Genomic DNA, 20,151 nt, shown 5'->3' on the forward strand with positions numbered 1-20,151 from the left:
TTGTGATTGAGAAGGGAAAGGTTGAATGGTGGTCATGTGAGAAACTTAAATCTGAAGGAACGTCTGTTTCAAAGTAACTTTGGTCAGAATGGTTGTGATTGAAAAGGGAAAGAGTGAATGTTGGTCATGTGAGAAACTTGAGTCTGAAGAAACGTATGTTTTTAGAGTAACTTTGGTCAGAATGGTTGTGATTGAGAAGGGAAAGAGTGAATGTTGGTCATGTGAGAAACTTAAATCTGAAGGAACGTCTGTTTCAAAGTAACTTTGGTCAGAATGGTTGTGATTGAAAAGGGAAAGGTTGAATGTTGGTCATGTAAGAAACTTGAGTCTGAGGGAACGTATGTTTTAAGAGTAACTTTGGTCAGAATGGTTGTGATTGAAAAGGGAAAGGTTGAATGTTGGTCATGTGAGAAACTTGAGTCTGAGGGAACGTATGTTTTTAGAGTAACTTTGGTCAGAATGGTTGTGATTGAAAAGGGAAAGGTTGAATGGTGGTCATGTGAGAAACTTAAATCTGAAGGAACGTCTGTTTCAAAGTAACTTTGGTCAGAATGGTTGTGATTGAAAAGGGAAAGGTTGAATGTTGGTCATGTAAGAAACTTGAGTCTGAGGGAACGTATGTTTTAAGAGTAACTTTGGTCAGAATGGTTGTGATTGAAAAGGGAAAGGTTGAATGTTGGTCATGTGAGAAACTTGAGTCTGAGGGAACGTATGTTTTTAGAGTAACTTTGGTCAGAATGGTTGTGATTGAAAAGGGAAAGGTTGAATGGTGGTCATGTGAGAAACTTGAGTCTGAGGGAACGTATGTTTTAAGAGTAACTTTGGTCAGAATGGTTGTGATTGAAAAGGGAAAGGTTGAATGTTGGTCATGTGAGAAACTTGAGTCTGAGGGAACGTATGTTTTTAGAGTAACTTTGGTCAGAATGGTTGTGATTGAAAAGGGAAAGGTTGAATGTTGGTCATGTAAGAAACTTGAGTCTGAGGGAACGTATGTTTTAAGAGTAACTTTGGTCAGAATGGTTGTGATTGAAAAGGGAAAGGTTGAATGTTGGTCATGTAAGAAACTTGAGTCTGAGGGAACGTATGTTTTAAGAGTAACTTTGGTCAGAATGGTTGTGATTGAAAAGGGAAAGGTTGAATGTTGGTCATGTGAGAAACTTGAGTCTGAGGGAACGTATGTTTTTAGAGTAACTTTGGTCAGAATGGTTGTGATTGAAAAGGGAAAGGTTGAATGGTGGTCATGTGAGAAACTTGAGTCTGAGGGAACGTATGTTTTAAGAGTAACTTTGGTCAGAATGGTTGTGATTGAAAAGGGAAAGGTTGAATGTTGGTCATGTGAGAAACTTGAGTCTGAGGGAACGTATGTTTTTAGAGTAACTTTGGTCAGAATGGTTGTGATTGAAAAGGGAAAGGTTGAATGGTGGTCATGTGAGAAACTTAAATCTGAAGGAACGTCTGTTTCAAAGTAACTTTGGTCAGAATGGTTGTGATTGAAAAGGGAAAGAGTGAATGTTGGTCATGTGAGAAACTTGAGTCTGAAGAAACGTATGTTTTTAGAGTAACTTTGGTCAGAATGGTTGTGATTGAAAAGGGAAAGAGTGAATGTTGGTCATGTGAGAAACTTAAATCTGAAGGAACGTCTGTTTCAAAGTAACTTTGGTCAGAATGGTTGTGATTGAAAAGGGAAAGGTTGAATGTTGGTCATGTGAGAAACTTGAGTCTGAGGGAACGTATGTTTTAAGAGTAACTTTGGTCAGAATGGTTGTGATTGAAAAGAGAAAGGTTGAATGTTGGTCATGTGAGAAACTTGAGTCTGAAGGAACATCTGTTTCAAAGTAACTTTGGTCAGAATGGTTGTGATTGAAAAGGGAAAGAGTGAATGTTGGTCATGTGAGAAACTTGAGTCTGAAGGAACATCTGTTTCAAAGTAACTTTGGTCAGAATGGTTGTGATTGAAAAGGGAAATGTTGAATATTGGTCATGTGAGAAACTTGAGTCTGAAGGAACGTAAGTTTTAAGAGTAACTTTGGTCAGAATGGTTAAGTTCCTTGCAAGAAAGTGATTTAAAAAAGAAAACTAAATGAAGTCAGTTGCTTGATTGAAGAAAACAGGCAGAGATAGAACTCTCTCTTTGAATAAATACTTAATGAATGAAGTATGTAAAGGTGATAAGGATCAATCACTGGTGGGAAAATAAGAAATTGAATTTGGTTCATGAGAGATGAATGCAGACAGAGAAAATTGCAGAAGAATGTGAGTGTGTTATGATTCATGTGGAAGAATGGAATGTCAGAAAAGGAAATAAAATAAGGAGTCAGATTCTCCTGAGAGAGAGAGAGAGAGAGAGAGAGAGAGAGAGAGAGAGAGAGAGAGAGAGAGAGAGAGAGAGAGAGAGGTTATTAAACTAGGAAGTGTATGAAAACATATTTTAAAGGAAATTCAAGTAGAGTTTAAAATGGAAAATGAAGCAAGACTGAAATGAATGTCTGGCATAGCATTCCATAGGGGTTATTTATATACTTTGTCGTACTGTCTGTATTAAGTTGATTTGTGCAAGGTTAATGAGTGAAAGTAGATAGTTCATTGAATAAAACTCGTACTGTAATATTTAATGCTTATTTGACTCTAGTCCTTGTAGCGCTAAGGAAATGTGAAGGAAATTTATTTATAATAAACTAAAAGGAAAACTACATAAATAACACTAACAGAGCATACAACATAAGGGAAAGGACAACGTGCCAAGGCAACAGATAGATAGGCATTGAGAAGCTAGACGTTATCAGAGCTTACTTCAATATATCACTAGATATAGCAAGAATTATTTGGGGGGAAAGTGTTGGAGTCTATTGGTGATAGGCTCTGGGTCACGTGCTGTTAAGGGAGGTCACAAATGTTGATATTTGAAACTATTGATTGACTGATTGATTTTAGGTTTTCTGGCATCCTGAAATGACAGTACTGTATTATTATTATTATTATTATTATTATTATTATTATTATTATTATTATTATTACTTACTAAGCTACAACCATAGTTGGAAAAGCAGGATGCTATAAGCCCGAGGGATCCAAAAGGGAAAATAGCCCAGTGAGGAAAGGAAACAAGGAAAAATTAAATGTTTCAAAAACAGTAACAATAAAATAGATATTTCCTAAATAAACTATAACAATTTAACAAAACAATGGAAGAGAAATTAGATAGGACTGTGTGTCCGATTGTACCCTCAAACAAGAGAACTCTAACCCAAGACAGTGGAACACCATAGTATAGAGGCTATGGCCCTACCCAAGACTAGAGAACAATGGTTTGATTTTGGAGTGTCCTTTTTCTAGAAGAGCTCTTACCACATCTAAAAGGTTTAAAATGTTCAAATAAAATGAAAGCAGACATCAACACTATTTCAGATGAATTTGATAAAAAGATCATGTATAGGAGAACCAATAATTCATGTGAAAGAATGGAGAGACAGAAATAAGTGTCAACCATTTAGTATTTGTAAGTTCTTGTGTGAGACCAAGAATCTTCTGTGAGATTAAAGGAAACAGTGAATGGGAATGTGTATAATATGATTGTGGAAATATAAGGAAATGGAAAAAGTTTTACTGAATTTGGAGTGCAATATAGAAAAGAGAGAAAAGTGTCAAGTAACATAGATAAATATGTTGATTCCAAAATGAAAGGAGACAATGTAAGGTCTTGTATAATATCACATGAGAGAGAGAGAGAGAGAGAGAGAGAGAGAGAGAGAGAGAGAGAGAGAGAGAGAGAGAGAGAGAGAGAGATACAGTATTTGTTAATTATGTGGTTTAGTGTACGATAGAGACCGAGGTAACACTGAAATCTAGTAGAGAGGTAGCATTAGTAATATGTCAATTTGCAAGAGAATAAAAAATATTTGTGTATGAGTTATATACCGTTTAATTAACAACGCTGGATAGAGTATATAGTGCTTGATAAAAGTCCCTATATTTTGAAAGTAATGCAAAAAAAGGCAACCCTGATAATGAGTTAACCCTTTTACCCCCAGGCTATTTGGAACTTTCCAACCCTTAACCCCCAGGGTTTTTTTTTTCAAGCACATTTTGCAGTATATTTTATTTAAATTGCTCTAACAGCCTTAATTTTTGTCTTAGAGAGGTCAGGTTGGTCTCATTCTTTTGGAAAATGCCTGAAGTTTCTCAAAAAATTATCAAAGATATGCAAAAAAAAATGTAAATAGCAGTTTTTTGCAAGGACGTACCTGTACATCCATGGGGGTAAAGGGACGAGTTTTGTGAAACGTACCAGTACGTCCTTTGGGGGTAAAAGGGTTAAGATACTTATTAAATTAGCATATCAAGCAATTAGATGGACTGACTCCCTTATACATATTTAGAGTGAAGACAATGGTAGGTGTTTCGAAAGTATGAGAAAAATACTAGAAGTTTATCAAGAACTGGGTTAATTACCTTTTATCTCAAAAGAGTTCTCTTGTTTGAGGGTACACTCTGACACTAACTTCTTTTTCTCTTGTTTTGTTATTTTTTATAGTTTATATAGTAAATATTCATTTTAATGTTGTTACTGTTCTTGAAAGATTTTATTGTCCCTTGTTTCCTTTCCTCACTGAGCTATTTTCTCTGTTGGGCCCACAAGGGCTTATAGCATCCTGCTTTTCCAACTAGGGTTGTAGCTTAGCAATTAATAATAATAATAATAATAATAATAATAATAATAATAATAATAATAATAATAATAATAATTGCCATAGTACCAATATTGAGATAGGCTGTAAGTGTGAAATACTACACATGAAGAAAACGGTGATGTGAGATACTACATATGAAGAAAACGGTGATGTGAGATACTACACATGAAGAAAACGGTGATGTGAGATACTACACATGAAGAAAACGGTGATGTGAGATACCACACATGAAGAAAACGGTAATGTGAGATACTACACATGAAGAAAACGGTGATGTGAGATACTACACATGAAGAAAGCGGTGATGTGAGATACTACACATGAAGAAAACGGTGATGTGAGATACTACACATGAAGAAAACGGTGATGTGAGATACTACACATGAAGAAAACGGTGATGTGAGATACTACACATGAAGAAAACGGTGATGTGAGATACTACACATGAAGAAAACGGTGATGTGAAGTACGTCTGGATGGTAAAAAATGGATTTATTCCTATAAGCATTGCAAGAAAGAGATTGCAGAATTACTGCACGAGTAAAAAATAGATTGTAAAATAGTTTCTTGATAGGTACTGGTGCAGAGATATCCTGGGGCTACCTTAGCTAGAGAATGTGTCGTGCAGAGATTTCCTGGGGCTACCTTAGCTAGAGAATGTGTCGTGCAGAGATTTCCTGGGGCTACCTTAGCTAGAGAATGTGTCGTTCAGAGATTTCCTGGGGCTACCTTAGCTAGAGAATGTGTCGTGCAGAGATTTCCTGGGGCTACCTTAGCTAGAGAATGTGTCGTTCAGAGATTTCCTGGGGCTACCTTAGCTAGAGAATGTGTCGTGCAGAGATTTCCTGGGGCTACCTTAGCTAGAGAATGTGTCGTGCAGAGATTTCCTGGGGCTACCTTAGCTAGAGAATGTGTCGTGCAGAGATTTCCTGGGGCTACCTTAGCTAGAGAATGTGTCGTGCAGAGATTTCCTGGGGCTACCTTAGCTAGAGAATGTGTCGTGCAGAGATTTCCTGGGGCTACCTTAGCTATAGAATGTGTCAAGTGGTCAAAGAACTGGACAGACATATTTCACTTTAGGGAGAAAGAAGTGGACATTGAACATAATGTGAATACACGTGAATAAATGAGAGTAAGTGCTTCAATGTCTAATGTTTGAAGTAGGAGAGAGAGTTCAGATAATAGTTTACAAGGACTGGTTGAGTGTTTGCAAAGAAAAAATAAAGTCTGAAAGACCATATATTGGGTCAAGTTCCTCTTACTTAAGGATACAATCAGGCAATATATTCTATCTAATTTCTCTTTCTCTTGTTTGGATGTTAAAATTTTTATAGTTTATATTGGAAATATTTATTTTATTGTTGTTACTCTTCTTAAAGTATTTTATTTTTCCCTGTTTCCTCTCCTCACTGGGCTATTTTCCCTGTTGGGGCCCCTGGGCTTATCGCATCCTGCTTTTCCAACTAGGGTTGTAGGTTAGCAAGTAATAATAATGTTAATAATAATAATAATAATAATAATAATAATAATAATAATAATAATAATAATAGAATGTGATCTTGTAAACAAAACAGTGTAGGCAGTTAAGTAAAAGAAGAAACAGCCAATGGAAGAACTCTCCTTGGGATTAAATACTTGATAATGGATGCAATCGATAAACGAGAGAAAAGCAGACCGCCATACAATTGCAGATGAGTTGAGAAATAAGAGGTCGAATGTTTCAGGATGATGATTGGAATGACAGACATAATAACATTAAGAGTATCATATTTGAGCTTGTAGTGAGGGCAAGATTTGTCCATGCTGAGAGAGAGAGAGAGAGAGAGAGAGAGAGAGAGAGAGAGAGAGAGAGAGAGAGAGAGAGAGAGAGAGAGATGCAAATAATATACGGTATGTGGTAGATGAAGAAATATCGGATGAAGTGTGGAATAAATTCTGAAACATTGTCAAGTAGAGTTTGGAATGGAAGATGAACTGAGATTTAGGAGAAGGCCTTGTATCGTATAACAGGTGCTATGTGTCCTAGCTCCGTGGTTTGATATACAGCGTCTGTATTAAGTTGATTTGTGCAAGGTTAATGAGTGCATGTGTATAGTTCATTGAATAAAGTTTGGTACTGTAGTGTATAGCCTTTTGGGCATTGTAGCTCATAAGAAAGGCAAAGAAAAAGTAGTTTTTGTAATGAATTAACTAAAGGAAAAGTACCTAAATAAGAAGCAAAGTTACATACATACATATCCCAACAAATGAAACAAAAAAGGGGACCTCTCCTCTCTACGTTCCTCCCAGCCTGACAAGGGACTCAACTGAGTTCAGCTGGTACTGCTAGGGTGCCACAGCCCACCCTCCCCCGTTACCCACCACAGATGAAGCTTCATAATGCTGAATCCCCTACTGCTGCTACCTCCGTGGTCATCTAAGGTACCGGAGGAAGCAGCAGGGCCTACCGGAACTGCGTCACAATCGCTCGCCATTCATTCCTATTTCTAGCACGCTCTCTTGCCTCTCTCACATCTACCCTCCTATCACCCAAAGCTTCCTTCGCTCCATCCATCCACCCAAACCTTGGCCTCCCTCCTGTACTTCTCCCATCAACTCTTGCATTCATCACCTCCTTTAGCAGACAGCCATTTTCCATTCTCTCAACATGGCCAAACCACCTCAACACATTCATATTCACTCTAGCTGCTAACTCATTTTTTACACCCATTTTCACCCTCAGTTCTTCGTTCCTAACCCTATCTACTCGAGATACACCAGCCATACTCCTTAGACATTTCATCTCAAACACATTCAATTTCTGTATCTCCATCACTTTCATACATCACAGTTGGTACAATCACTTTCTCATATAGAACTCTCTTTACATTCATGCCCAACCCACTATTTTTTACTACTCCCTTAACTGCCCCAAAACACTTTGCATCCTTCATTCACTCCCTGGCGTAAATCTGCTTCCACTCCACCATTGCTGCAACAAAAGACCCCAAGTACTTGAACTGATCCACCTCCTCAAGTAACTCTCCATTCAACATGACATTCAACCTCGCACCACCTTCCCTTCTCGTACATCTCATAACCATACTCTTACCCACATTAACTCTCAACTTCCTTCTCTCACACATCCTTCCAAATTCTGCCACTAATCGGCCAAGCTTCTCTTCCTCGTCTGCAACCAGTACCGTATCATCCGCAAACAACAACTGATTTACCATCCATTCATGGTCATTCTCGTCTACCAGTTTCAATCCTAGTCCAAGCACTCGAGCATTCACCTCTCTCACCACTCCAACATACAAGTTAAACAACCACGGCGACATCACACATCCCTGTCTCAGCCCCACTCTCACCGGAAACCAATCACTCACTTCATTTCCTATCCTAACACATGCTTTACTACCTTTATAGAAACTTTTCACTGCTTGCAACAACCTTCCACTAACTCCATATAACCTCATCACATTCCACATTGCTTCCCTATCAACTCTATCATATGCTTTCTCCAGATCCATAAACGCAATATACACCTCCTTACCTTTTGCTAAATATTTCTCGCATATCTGCCTAACTGTAAAAATCTGATTCATACAACCCCTACCTCTTCTAAAACCACCCTGTACTTCTAAGATTGCATTCTCTGTTTTATCCTTAATCCTATTAATCAGTACTCTACCATACACTTTTCCCACCACACTCAACAAACTATTAACCCTTGAATTACAACACTCATGCACATCTCCCTTACCCTTATATAGTGGTACAATACACGCACAAACCAAATCTACTGGTACCATTGACAATACAAAACACATATTAAACAATCTCACCAACCATTCAAGTACAGTCACACCCCCTTCCTTCAACATCTCAGCTCTCACACCATCCATACCAGATGCTTTTCCTACTCTCGTTTCATCTAGTGCTCTCCTCACTTCCTCTCTTGTAATCTCTCTCTCATTCTCGTCTCCCATCACTGGCACCTCAACACCTGCAACAGCAATTATATCTGCCTCTCTATTATCCTCAACATTCAGTAAATTTTCAAAATATTCTTCCTACCTTTTCCTTGCCTCCTCTCCTTTCAACAACCTTCCATTTCCATCTTTCACTGTCTCTTCAATTCTTGAACCAGCCTTCCTTACACCCTTCACTTCTTTCCAAAACTACTTCTTATTTTCTTCATAGGAATGACCCAATCCCTGACCCCACCTCAGGTCAGCTGCCCTCTTTGCCTCACTTACCTTGCACTTCACTTCCACATTTTTCTCGTCTATATCTTTCATACTTCTCTACACTATTACTCTGCAGCCATTCTTCAAAAGCCCTCTTTTTCTCTTCCACTTTTACCCTCACTCCTTCATTCTACCATTCACTGCCCTTCCTCATGCTGCCTCCAACAAACTTTTTGCCACACACATCACTTGCAATTCCAACAAAATTTTCTTTTACTAACTTCCACTCCTCTACATAATAATAATAATAATAATAATAATAATAATAATAATAATAATAATAATAATAATAATAATAATAATAATAATAATAATAATAATAATAATAATAATAATGTAGAAATGAGAGAAGGGACAAAGGACTAAGGCAAGCAGGTGGTGAGAATTAGGAACGCAGGTCACCAGAAAAAATTTTATTTGGATATCGTTATTTTAATCTAAGATGATTTAAAAAATGAAACTATTTGAGAATAATGCCAATTTCTATCAATTATCAGCCCTGTATCATTTGGTGTTGAGGGAGGTAAGGAGATGTAATTGGAGAGAGAAAATATCCAAATAGCTTACGTATAAAGAGGTGACAGCCAGAGTATTACTGTAGAATAGTTGTCCCATAAAATAAATACTTTTGAAGGAATAAAGTTATGGGTAGGATGCTCAATTGATTATAGTTGAAATAAAATGAAAGCAGATATTAAGAATATTATGGATAAATGTGATTGAAAAAGTTTTTATTGGAGTACGAGTAATACATGCAAAAGAATGGACAAACAAGAAAAGTGTCAATCAGTTAGTATTTGTAAGTTTCTATTTTGGGACCAAGAATTTTCTGAGATTGAATAAAAGAATGGAGGAAAATGTGTGGAAACATGAATGTGGAAATAGAGGAATTACTGCCAGTTCTTTGCTCAAACAGCTTCTATAACGTTTAAAAAGCTTCCATAAGACTAAAATTACTGCCAGATCTTTGCTCAAACAGGTTCTATAATGTTTAAAAAGCTTCCTGGATGAAATGTTACTGAATTTGGAATGCAATATAAAAAGAAAGAAAATTAGAAATGAAAAATTCCAGATGAATAGAATATAAAATGAGTCTAAAATGGAAAACGAAATGAGACAGGAAGTAAGGTCTTGTTTGATATCACATGGGAGAAACATTACCCTATTTATGTAGTCCAGTGTGAAATACAGACAGAGGTAATAGATTCATTTGCAAGGGCATAAAATATGTTCGTGTTTGAGTTATACACAGTTTGATTAACAACGTTGGATAGTGTAGATAGTGCTTGATCAGGGTCCCTGTATCTTAAAGGTAATGTAACAGAGACAGTCATGATAATGAGTTAAATACTGCAATGATACCTCGAGAAGACACTTATTAAAGTAGTAAGGCAAGCAGTTATTTGGACAGAGTCCTTTGTATAATATTACTATTATCATTACTTGCTGAGCTACAACCCTAGTTGGTTGGGAAAACAGGATGCTATAAGCCCAGGGGCTCCAAACCAGGAAAATAACCCAGTGAGGAAAGGAAACAATGAAAAAATATTCTAAGAACAGCAACAACACTAAAATAAGTATTTCCTATATAAACTATAAAACTTTTAACAAAACAAGAGGAAGAGAAATTAGATAGAATAGTGTGCCTGAGTGTACCCTCAAGACAGTGGTAGGTGTTTGAGAAGACATACAATGCCACTATTTGTAGGAATTAGATGGACAGACTACTTAACATATATCTAGGGTGAAGACAGTGGTAGGTGTTTGAGAAGTATACGAGAAAAATCTTAGATGCCTTTCCAGGATAAACCCTATATCATTTACTGTTTATCCTAATAATGGACGGAGAAGCATAGAAATGTTGAAGTGGAGGAGAAAAATGTAGAGATGAATGTGCTAAACATAAGCAAAACAGATCCTATGATGACTGGAAAGGAAGGATATCAAATAGAAGATAGGAGAGCTGCTTAAAGGATGCTGTGAGTAGAAACGAATTCAGGAGATGCTAAGGATCATAAAATGAGTAAAAGAATATGATGTAGTCCTTTTAGATGTTGATTATTTTTGTTGCAATTGTGAAAAAAACAAGAGAGAATACTAAATGTTTAAATGATCTTTGAGATAAGGCAATACGGGTTTTTTTTCAATATATCAACCTTAATCTGGGACACCAGGACGTGAACAGGAAAACCTTTCAGAAAGGTGACCAGGATCAGTAATGGGCAAGACGAATGAACTTGGTTAGAAGACGAGATAAAGCAGCCTACAACTAAATAAAATTTCCTCTTGTTAGGGGTAGAAGAGATACTTTAGCTATGGCAAGCAGCTCTTCTATTAGGACACTCCAAAATCAAACCATTGTTCTCTAGTATATGGTAGTGCCATAGCCTCTGTCCCATGGTCTTCCACTGTCTTGGAGTCGAGTTCTCTTGCTTGAGGGTAAAAGGGTACACTTGAGCACACTATGCTATCTTATTTTACTTCCTCCTTTTTTGTTAAACTTTTTAGTTTATATAGGAGACATTTATTTTAATGTTGTTACTCCTAAAATATTTTATTTTCCCTTTTTCCTCTCCTCACTGGGCTATTTTTCCTGTTGGGACCCCCTGGGCTTATAGCATCCTGCTTTTCCAACTAGGGTTGTAGCTTAGCAAGTAGTAATAATAATAATAATAATAATAATAATAATAATAATAATAATAATAATAATAATAATGTGACAGGAGATAATTGAAAACTCCAAAGAATGGAGACGTTCAACAGATTGGACTCATAGCAATAAGAACGGTCAGCATTAAGATGAGGATCACCTTGCTGTATCAGTTGGTCCTAAGAGATGATTATTTGATAATGATGGATAGAAAAGTTGGTAGACACTTTAGATCTGTGTTCAAAAGGACAGATTTATTCTAAGGATTTCGATGGAAGGGGTACAGTATGTTATTGTTTGAGAGTGGGCTGAATAGACAAGAGATTTCACGAGTGACTAGTTTGCCGTTGCTATTACAGAAGTGCAATTGAATCGAGGAAATTAGTAATGGGAGAAGTTTTGCAAGAGAACACAGCAAATCAGATTGATGTTAATGTAGGAATCATATATATATATATGTACATATATATATATATACATACATATATATATATACATACATATATATATATACATACATATATATATACATACATATATATATACATACATATATATATACATACATATATATATACATACATACATATACTGTGTGTATATATATATATATATATATATATATATATATATATATATATATATATATATATATATATATATATATACATAAATATGTATATATATATATATATATATATATATATATATATATATATATATATATATATATATATATATATATATATATACAGTATATATATATATATATATATATATATAGATAGATAGATAGATAGATAGATAGATGGATAGATAGATATAGATATATGCTGCAGTATATAAACTTTTCAAGAGATTGTCGTTGGCTGTGTAAGAATATAGTTCAGTTGTGTGTGAACTATCGGTTGTTAAACCCTGCTGCGTATCATTGCTAAGTCTGAAAGAAAGTGAGTAAGTTGTGCATGTTTGGTCCTTGAATTGTGTTCATTATAATAGGGTTGTTGATAGGAACTTATGATAGAGCAAGATGGATGTATATGAGAATGTAAGGAAGAGAATGTCGAGTAAAAAAAAATGGATTTTATTCTTGCAATCATTGAAAGGAAATAGTAGAAATGTGAGATGTTGCTTTGATAAATACAGTTGTAAAGATTTCCTCGAACTGTGACAGATATATTGGTAGAATGGTCTATTCAGAGAAAATGTTGAAGTGTAATAATGCCCTGAAATGAATAGGGACATATTTCAGTTTAATAAGTATACTTAGAGAAAACTTCTAGTATATTAATGCTTAGAACTGGACAGGCAAATATTTCTGCTTAGGAAGAAGGGATGCTGGCAGTAAACCTAAGAATAGGGAAGTATAGAGGAACGTGAATATGAGTTTGTGATGTATACTGTGTGTGTTCTGAAAAAAAGGATGAAAATGTAATTATGTTCAAATAAGTTGTTATTGCCTGGAATATAGACTTGAAAATAGATTTATAAAAGTAGCTAGTTGTGTAAAACAAGAGAATATTCTGAGAATTATTATTATTATTATTATTATTATTATTATTATTATTATTATTATTATTATTATTATTATTATTATGACACCCTAGCAGTACCAGCTGAACTCGGTTGAGTCCCTTGTTAGTCTGGGAGGAACGTAGAGAGTAGAGGTCCCCTTTTTGTTCTTGTTTCTTTGTTGATGTCGGCTACCCCCCAAAATTGGGGGAGGTGCCTTGGTATATGTATGTATGTATGTATGTATGTATGTATTATTATTATTATTATTATTATTATTATTATTATTATTAGCCAAGCAACAGCCCTAGTTGGAAAAGTAAGATGATATGAGCCCAAGGGCTCCAACAGGGAAAAATAGCCCAGTGAGGAAAGGAAATAAACGATGAGAAAAAATCAACAAAATAATTTTAAAACAGAAACAAAATCAAAACAGATATGACAAATATTGACAAATATAAACTATTAAAAGACTTATGACACCATTAAAAGAAAATTATACAAGAATAGGCAGCAAACAGAAATGGATACTGAATAGTTGATGAATAATCAATGTAAATATATAGAGCAATATTAGTGGTGACTGAATCGAAAGCTAAAAGTATAACTATGGCAGTGGCTGTCTAGGTAATGCTAAGGTGTGAAGAGTCAGCTTAAGACGATGTACAAATATTAATAAATGGTATGCCTATCATCTTGGTATCACTAATCAAAGTAAGGGATTTCAAACCAAAAAACCTATTGAAAGGAGCCATTTGGGGAAGAGGAATAAGAAGTGTGTTCCTGAGTGTACCCTCAAGCAAGAGAACTCTTAACCCAAAACAGTGAAATGCCATGTTACAGAGGCTGTGGCACTACCCAAGACTAGAGAACAATGATTTGATTTTGGAGTGTCATTGAAGAGCTGCTTACCAGAGCTAAAGAATCTTTTATGCTTGGGCAAGTAAAAATAGAAGTGTAAATCAGAGAGTTGGAAGGACAGATGATGTACAGAAAAGAGGGTGTTACAGGTAGAGGGTCATTGCTTGCCTGTTATGATTGCAGTGAGATTGGTCAGGGAAAAGATTGTGAAAGACAAAGCAAATTAAAATGGTTTTGTATGTGGTGAACTGAGGTATAAAGGATGGAGTACAGATAGAAGAATTAATCTATTTTGGAATAATGGTCAATGGGGTCACTTTCCCAGGACAGGATTGCCTTTATACATCTCCTCCAGGATGTACAAAGTAATGTGAGTAGCACAGGTAAGGCTAAAAGGGGTGAACTAGAAAACTAAAGTGTGTACTACAGAGCACAATACATGTGCTTATGTTAGATTGTAGTTAGTGTAAAACTGTATATAAAAGCAATTGCCACACGAGAAAGAATATCTCAGGAATTAATGGAAGTATGGTTCAAGGAAAAGGAGCTTGTGTTCAACAAAGTAAATACTAAAGTTTGAAAAATAATCATGGTTTGAGTAGATGGTTAGAGAATGATACTGTTTCAGTAATCCCAAAAAGGTTTGCTAATTCATATTGTGTTATTATTATCATCATTTTTTACGGGTTTATTTCTCGCCCTCCGTCAGAAAATAAAAGTCTGTTCAGGCGGGCCTTGGTGTGTGAAAAAATCATCATCATCATTATTATTATTATTATTATTATTATTATTATTATTATTATTATTATTATTATTATTATTATTACTTGCTAAGCTACAACCCTAGTTGAAAAAGCAAGATGTTATCAACCCAGGGGACCCAACAGGGAAAATAGCCCAGTGAGGAAAGGAAACAAGCAAAATGAAAATATTATAAGAACAGTAACAACATTAACATAAATATTTCCTATATAATCTATAAAACTTTAACAAGAGGAAGAGAAATTTGATAGAATAGTGTGCTCAACTGTACCCTCAAGCAAGAGAACTCTTTTAATCCAAGACAGTGGAAGTCCACGGCACAGAGGCTATGGCACCATACAAAACTAGAGAACAATGGTTTGATTTTGGAGTGTCTTTCTCCTTGAAGAGCTGCTTACAATAGCTAAAGAGGATGTTAATCCGCGAGTTGATTGTCATAAGGGAAAAATATAAATGAACTATTATTAGTGGCAGTAAGTATACTACAAAGTAATATAAATGTATAGTAATAGTGGCAAATCATATAGGAAAGTTTGTATATTAATTCATTGAGAGAAGAAAGAATATTGAGTGAGACTTTAAGTGAGTTTATGACTGTGTGTGTGAAACCATATATAAGTATTCAGTGACAATAGGGCATGATCTTCAAGACAGAAGTATAGATGTGAGAAGAATAAAAGCTGGCGTAAGGCATAGAAAAATGCGTTTGAAGAAGCACATATGGTGAAAAATGAGATACAGACTGGACATTTCAGCATGGAAGAAGTTTTGGGATGAGACTATAAAGGAATATGTGGTATGGATGAAGTTCTTGCAGTTGTTACTACCAGTGTATGTGCGAGTTTTTCGATTCTTAAGAAAAAAGAAAATCAAACAGAAAATGAGATAGGCAAATGAAAGGTTATAATAGGAAGATGTGTTTGGAGTAGTGAAAGATCAAGTATGACAATGATGCCCATGCAAGGAATGATGAAAGATAAAAATGTTGTTAGTTTTGGAATCCAAAATAGGTTGGCATATTTTTATACATGGTAATGGTACGCTAGGCGAAATTAGGAGATTTGCTAGTTCGTTGTGGGGTAGTATTATTTTGCTGGTGTATGGATAAAGAAGTATATGTATACATATTTTCTGTGAATGGTGCAATCACAATGTGTATAATTGTGCATGACACAGGAACATATGGGTAGGTTCAAGTTGAGACAATGTATGAAAAAAATGAATATTTCACAATTTCTTAGTAAGATCTGTATGGCTGTCATGACAAAGGGCTGTGTCATAATTATCAGAGGACTTTTGCAATTAAAAAGGGAAAGAAGCAAATGTTTAGGATAGCTCATTAGGTGAAGGAAGACTGGAATAATTAGAATAAATTTCACAAATCTGGTTTGTGTTATTTTATGATATCCTAAGAGTGCATAGTACCTGAAATAAACCAGTCACATTTCCATATGAACACCTTACCTGTAATTTGTGAATTGAATCTCTCCAGTACTGTTAACGTATCCTCTTGAAAACTTGGAACACAGGTATATAATTCTGAAAGAAAGTAAATGAATTAGAGTTCTTATACTTTTAGCTAAATTACATTTTAGACATTGCACATATAACACATTATTATTATTATTATTATCATTATTACTATTATTATTATTACTTGTACATACAACACATTATTATTATCATTATTATTATTATTATTATTATTATTATTATTATTATTATCATTTTTATTAATATTATTATTATTATTAATATTATTATTATCATTTTTATTAATATTATTATTATTATTATTATTATTATTATTAATATAATCATAAACAATTATTATTACTATTATTAATATAATCATAAACAATTATTATTATTATTATTATTATTATTCTTAATATTATTATTATTATTTTTATTATTATTATTATTATTATTATTATTAATATAATCATAAACAATTATTATTATTATTATTATTATTATTATTATTATTATTATTATTATTATTATTATTATTGATAGCTAAGATACAACCCTTGTTGTAAAAGCAAGGTGCTATAAGCCCAAGGGCTCCAACATGGAAAAATAGCTCAGTGAGGAAAAGAAACAAAGAAATTGATATTTTAAGAACAGTAACAACATTAAAATAGATATTTCATAAATGAACCATTCAGGTTCCACCTATTCAACTACCTGATTAAGAAAATCATTCCACAATCTGGTTCACAGCAGGAATAAAACTTCTAGAATACGGTGTATTATTGAGCTTTTTGATGGAGAAGGCAAGACTGTTAGAATCAACTGCATACTATCTAGTATTACGAACAGCAGGGTACTGTCCAGGAAGATCTGGATGTAAAGATTGGTCAGAGTTATGAAAAATTTTATACATTATGCATAAAGAACTAGCTGAACGACTGTGCCAGAGATTAATATCTAGATCAAGAATAAAAAATTCAATAAACCGCCAGTTCTTGTACAATAAATTAAGATGAGAATCGGCTGCTGAAGACCAGACAGGAGAACAATATTCGAAACAAGGTAAAATGAAAGAATTAAAACACTTCTTCAGAATAGATTATCATAAAAAATTTTACGACTTTCTCAATATGCTATTAATTGTTCAATTGAAAAACTGATTGAAAATTTTTCTCAAAAGTATATTTGCTACAAGAATCACACCCAAACTTTAAAGAGTCGTATTTAGTTAAAGAAACATTATCAATGCAGAAATCTGGATGTTGAGGTGACAGTCTTCGACCTACTTACAATCAAACCTAGAGTTTTGTTAGGGTTCAACTTCATGCCCCATAATTTGCACCATATACTAATTGTACCTAGATCTCTATCTAGAGATTCAGCGACCCAAGATCTACATTCAGGAGATTATATTGAAGCAAAAAAAAAAAAAAAAAAAAAAAAAAAAGTCATCATCATCTATACTTGCAACAAACTTGAGTTCCAGGAGAAACCATATGTGTATAAAGTACGAGAAGTAATGGGCCAAGAACACTACCCTGAGGAACACCGGATATATTCCTATACTCAATATGGTGCCCATCAACAACTCCTCTTTGCAATATATTACTTAAAAATTCAATAATAATGGTAAAAAAAAAGACACCCCACTCCCAACTGTTTAAGTTTGAAAAGAAGTGCCTCATGATTAACAAGGTTTAAGGCAGCACTAAAATTGATGCCAATCATATGAACTCTCTTATCACAATCAAGGGATTTCTGTACAGCTTTGGAGATTATAGGAAGGGCATCATAGGCTCCAAGGCCTCTCAAAGCCTAATTTCAGACTAGGGAACAGATGATCAATCTCAGCATTCATATCTAGACAATTTGCCAAAAGACGTTCAAAAACTTTAGATAAAATGGGGGCGACGGAAAATAGCCGGTAATCACAGCTTGACTAGAGCTACCACAAATACATTTACATAATAGAGTAACATTACCAAGCTTCAACAAGTGCTAAAAGAACCTTATCCTAACTTGTGAGAAATAACAGTTAACTTTGGAGTTAAGAAATCTACAGTCTTTATAAAAAGCAAAGGAAAAATACCATTTGGGTCTACACCTCCATAAGCATCAAGGTCATTCAAGAGAGCTTTAATTTCACAAGATCAAAGAGCAAAGTTAGTTAGTTCAGCCTCAGGAAAACAGGAATGTGGAAAACCAAGTTTCTCATTACTCTGTTTACTGTCAAACACATCAGCCAATAGTGTTACCTTTTGCTTTGGACAATGCGTGACTGAGCTAGTTGTTTTAAGTAAAGGAGGAAATTGTTGCGTCTACACCAAAGAGTGCAGATTTAAGGGTAGACCACCACTTATGCTCCTGTGTTCTGCTTAAATTGTATCTCTTTTCAGTTGAAGCATAAACTCTGAACAACAGTTCTTACCCGAGTATAGTTATTCAAAGTCAAATCTGATCTGTTACCCTGCCAAAGATGATATGCCTCCTGCCTCTCCAAATGACCACGTCAACAATCATCATTAAAACATGGTTTGTCCTTCACTCGGTACCTTAACGCATCTAAAGTGCTACGCTTACCGATTATGTTGACTAGATTACTATTATTACTTGCTAAGCTACAATCCTAGTTGGGAAAGCTATAAGCTTGAGGATTCAGACAGGGAAAATAGCCCAAATAGGCTCAACACTACCATACAATTGTGACCAATTCATGTTAGAAAAAATCACTTATATATCATTCCAGTCTGAGATTTTATATAAATCTTACATTAAAATATACATTAGGGACAGGTTGTTCTGTCTTTACCACTAATGAAATCAAAGCATGATCAAATGACCCAAAAGGAAAATCAACCTTACTTGTTATAACGACAGGGAAGTCGGTGTATACGAGGACCAGGCAGCTACCAGACCTGTGAGTAGCTTTACTTTAGCCAGGGTCCTAGGAGGCCAATCAGAACTCACGTGCAACAGGGAGCAAACCCAAGGTAAGTTGGACAGGCAGATGAGAGAAGGGAAGTGGGAACTGTGATATAGTTGAAGTGCACTTGCACTTAACAGCTGGTTGGCGACCTCACTCCATCAGATCTGGAAAAGGGAAAACAGATTAGCAGTCTTTTCTTTTCAGGCATAAAAGCCAATTTCAAGGCAATAGCCAATAATCACTTTTGTGTTGGACACTATTATTATTATTATTATTATTATTATTATTATTATTATTATTATTATTATTATTATTATTATTATTATTATTATTATTATTATTATACAGTTCATAGGCTACCACAACTAAAACCTCCCCTCCTTGTCAACCCAGGAATGAGGAGGAGAGAATCTCTCCTCCTATTTTCTGTAGTGCCTGCCCTGGCAGTGTGTTGATAGCCAGCTTTCACAGCCATGACACACTGCTGCCTGATTTGTCTCGTTGCTAAACTGGTGTTCTGATTAGATAAGTTACAACCTGGGTAGGAAAAACTGATGGGGTGTCTCACCCTGATTCCCAGACTTTATAGCTCACCAGATATACACAACACTTCACCATTGGAAACAAGTCATTAATGCAGACTGGCATGTTTCCCTTGACATAAAACATTGCATTATAGATTATTGTTATTATCGTTACTAAGATACAACTCTAGTTGGAAAAGCAGGATGCTATAAGCCCAAAAGTTCCAACAGGGAAAATAGCCCAGTGAGGAAAGGAAATATGGAAATAAACTATATGAAAAGTAGTGACTGATAGATCTGGTATATATCAACTATAAAAAGAGAGTTGTGTCAGCCTGTTGAACATAAAAACATCTGAAGTTACAAAGATTCAACTGTCTTTCCACTATATAGTCATAGCTGGAATAAAACATCTAAAATATTGTGTAGTACTGACCTTAATATTTGTGATTGAGGGGGCAAGTCTGTTGGAACTAATAACATAAAGAATAGTTTATATTTAAGGACTTCAGTATACTTA

The 20,151-nt window shown here is 34.9% G+C and overlaps 1 long non-coding RNA gene across 1 annotated transcript in view; it reads right to left on the bottom strand.

Annotated features, from left to right (window-relative positions):
• Positions 1 to 20,151, bottom strand: part of LOC137636791 (uncharacterized) — a 34,822-nt gene that overhangs the window by 12,819 nt on the left and 1,852 nt on the right. The window contains exons 2-3 of the long non-coding RNA XR_011043222.1: positions 19,044 to 19,271; positions 16,170 to 16,244 (exon numbers count right to left, since the gene is read on the bottom strand). This is a non-coding gene — a long non-coding RNA (uncharacterized lncRNA). The remainder of the gene's footprint in view (positions 1 to 16,169; positions 16,245 to 19,043; positions 19,272 to 20,151) is intronic.

This window comes from Palaemon carinicauda, unplaced genomic scaffold (assembly GCF_036898095.1).
Source record: "Palaemon carinicauda isolate YSFRI2023 unplaced genomic scaffold, ASM3689809v2 scaffold390, whole genome shotgun sequence".
Taxonomy (NCBI): domain Eukaryota; kingdom Metazoa; phylum Arthropoda; class Malacostraca; order Decapoda; family Palaemonidae; genus Palaemon; species Palaemon carinicauda.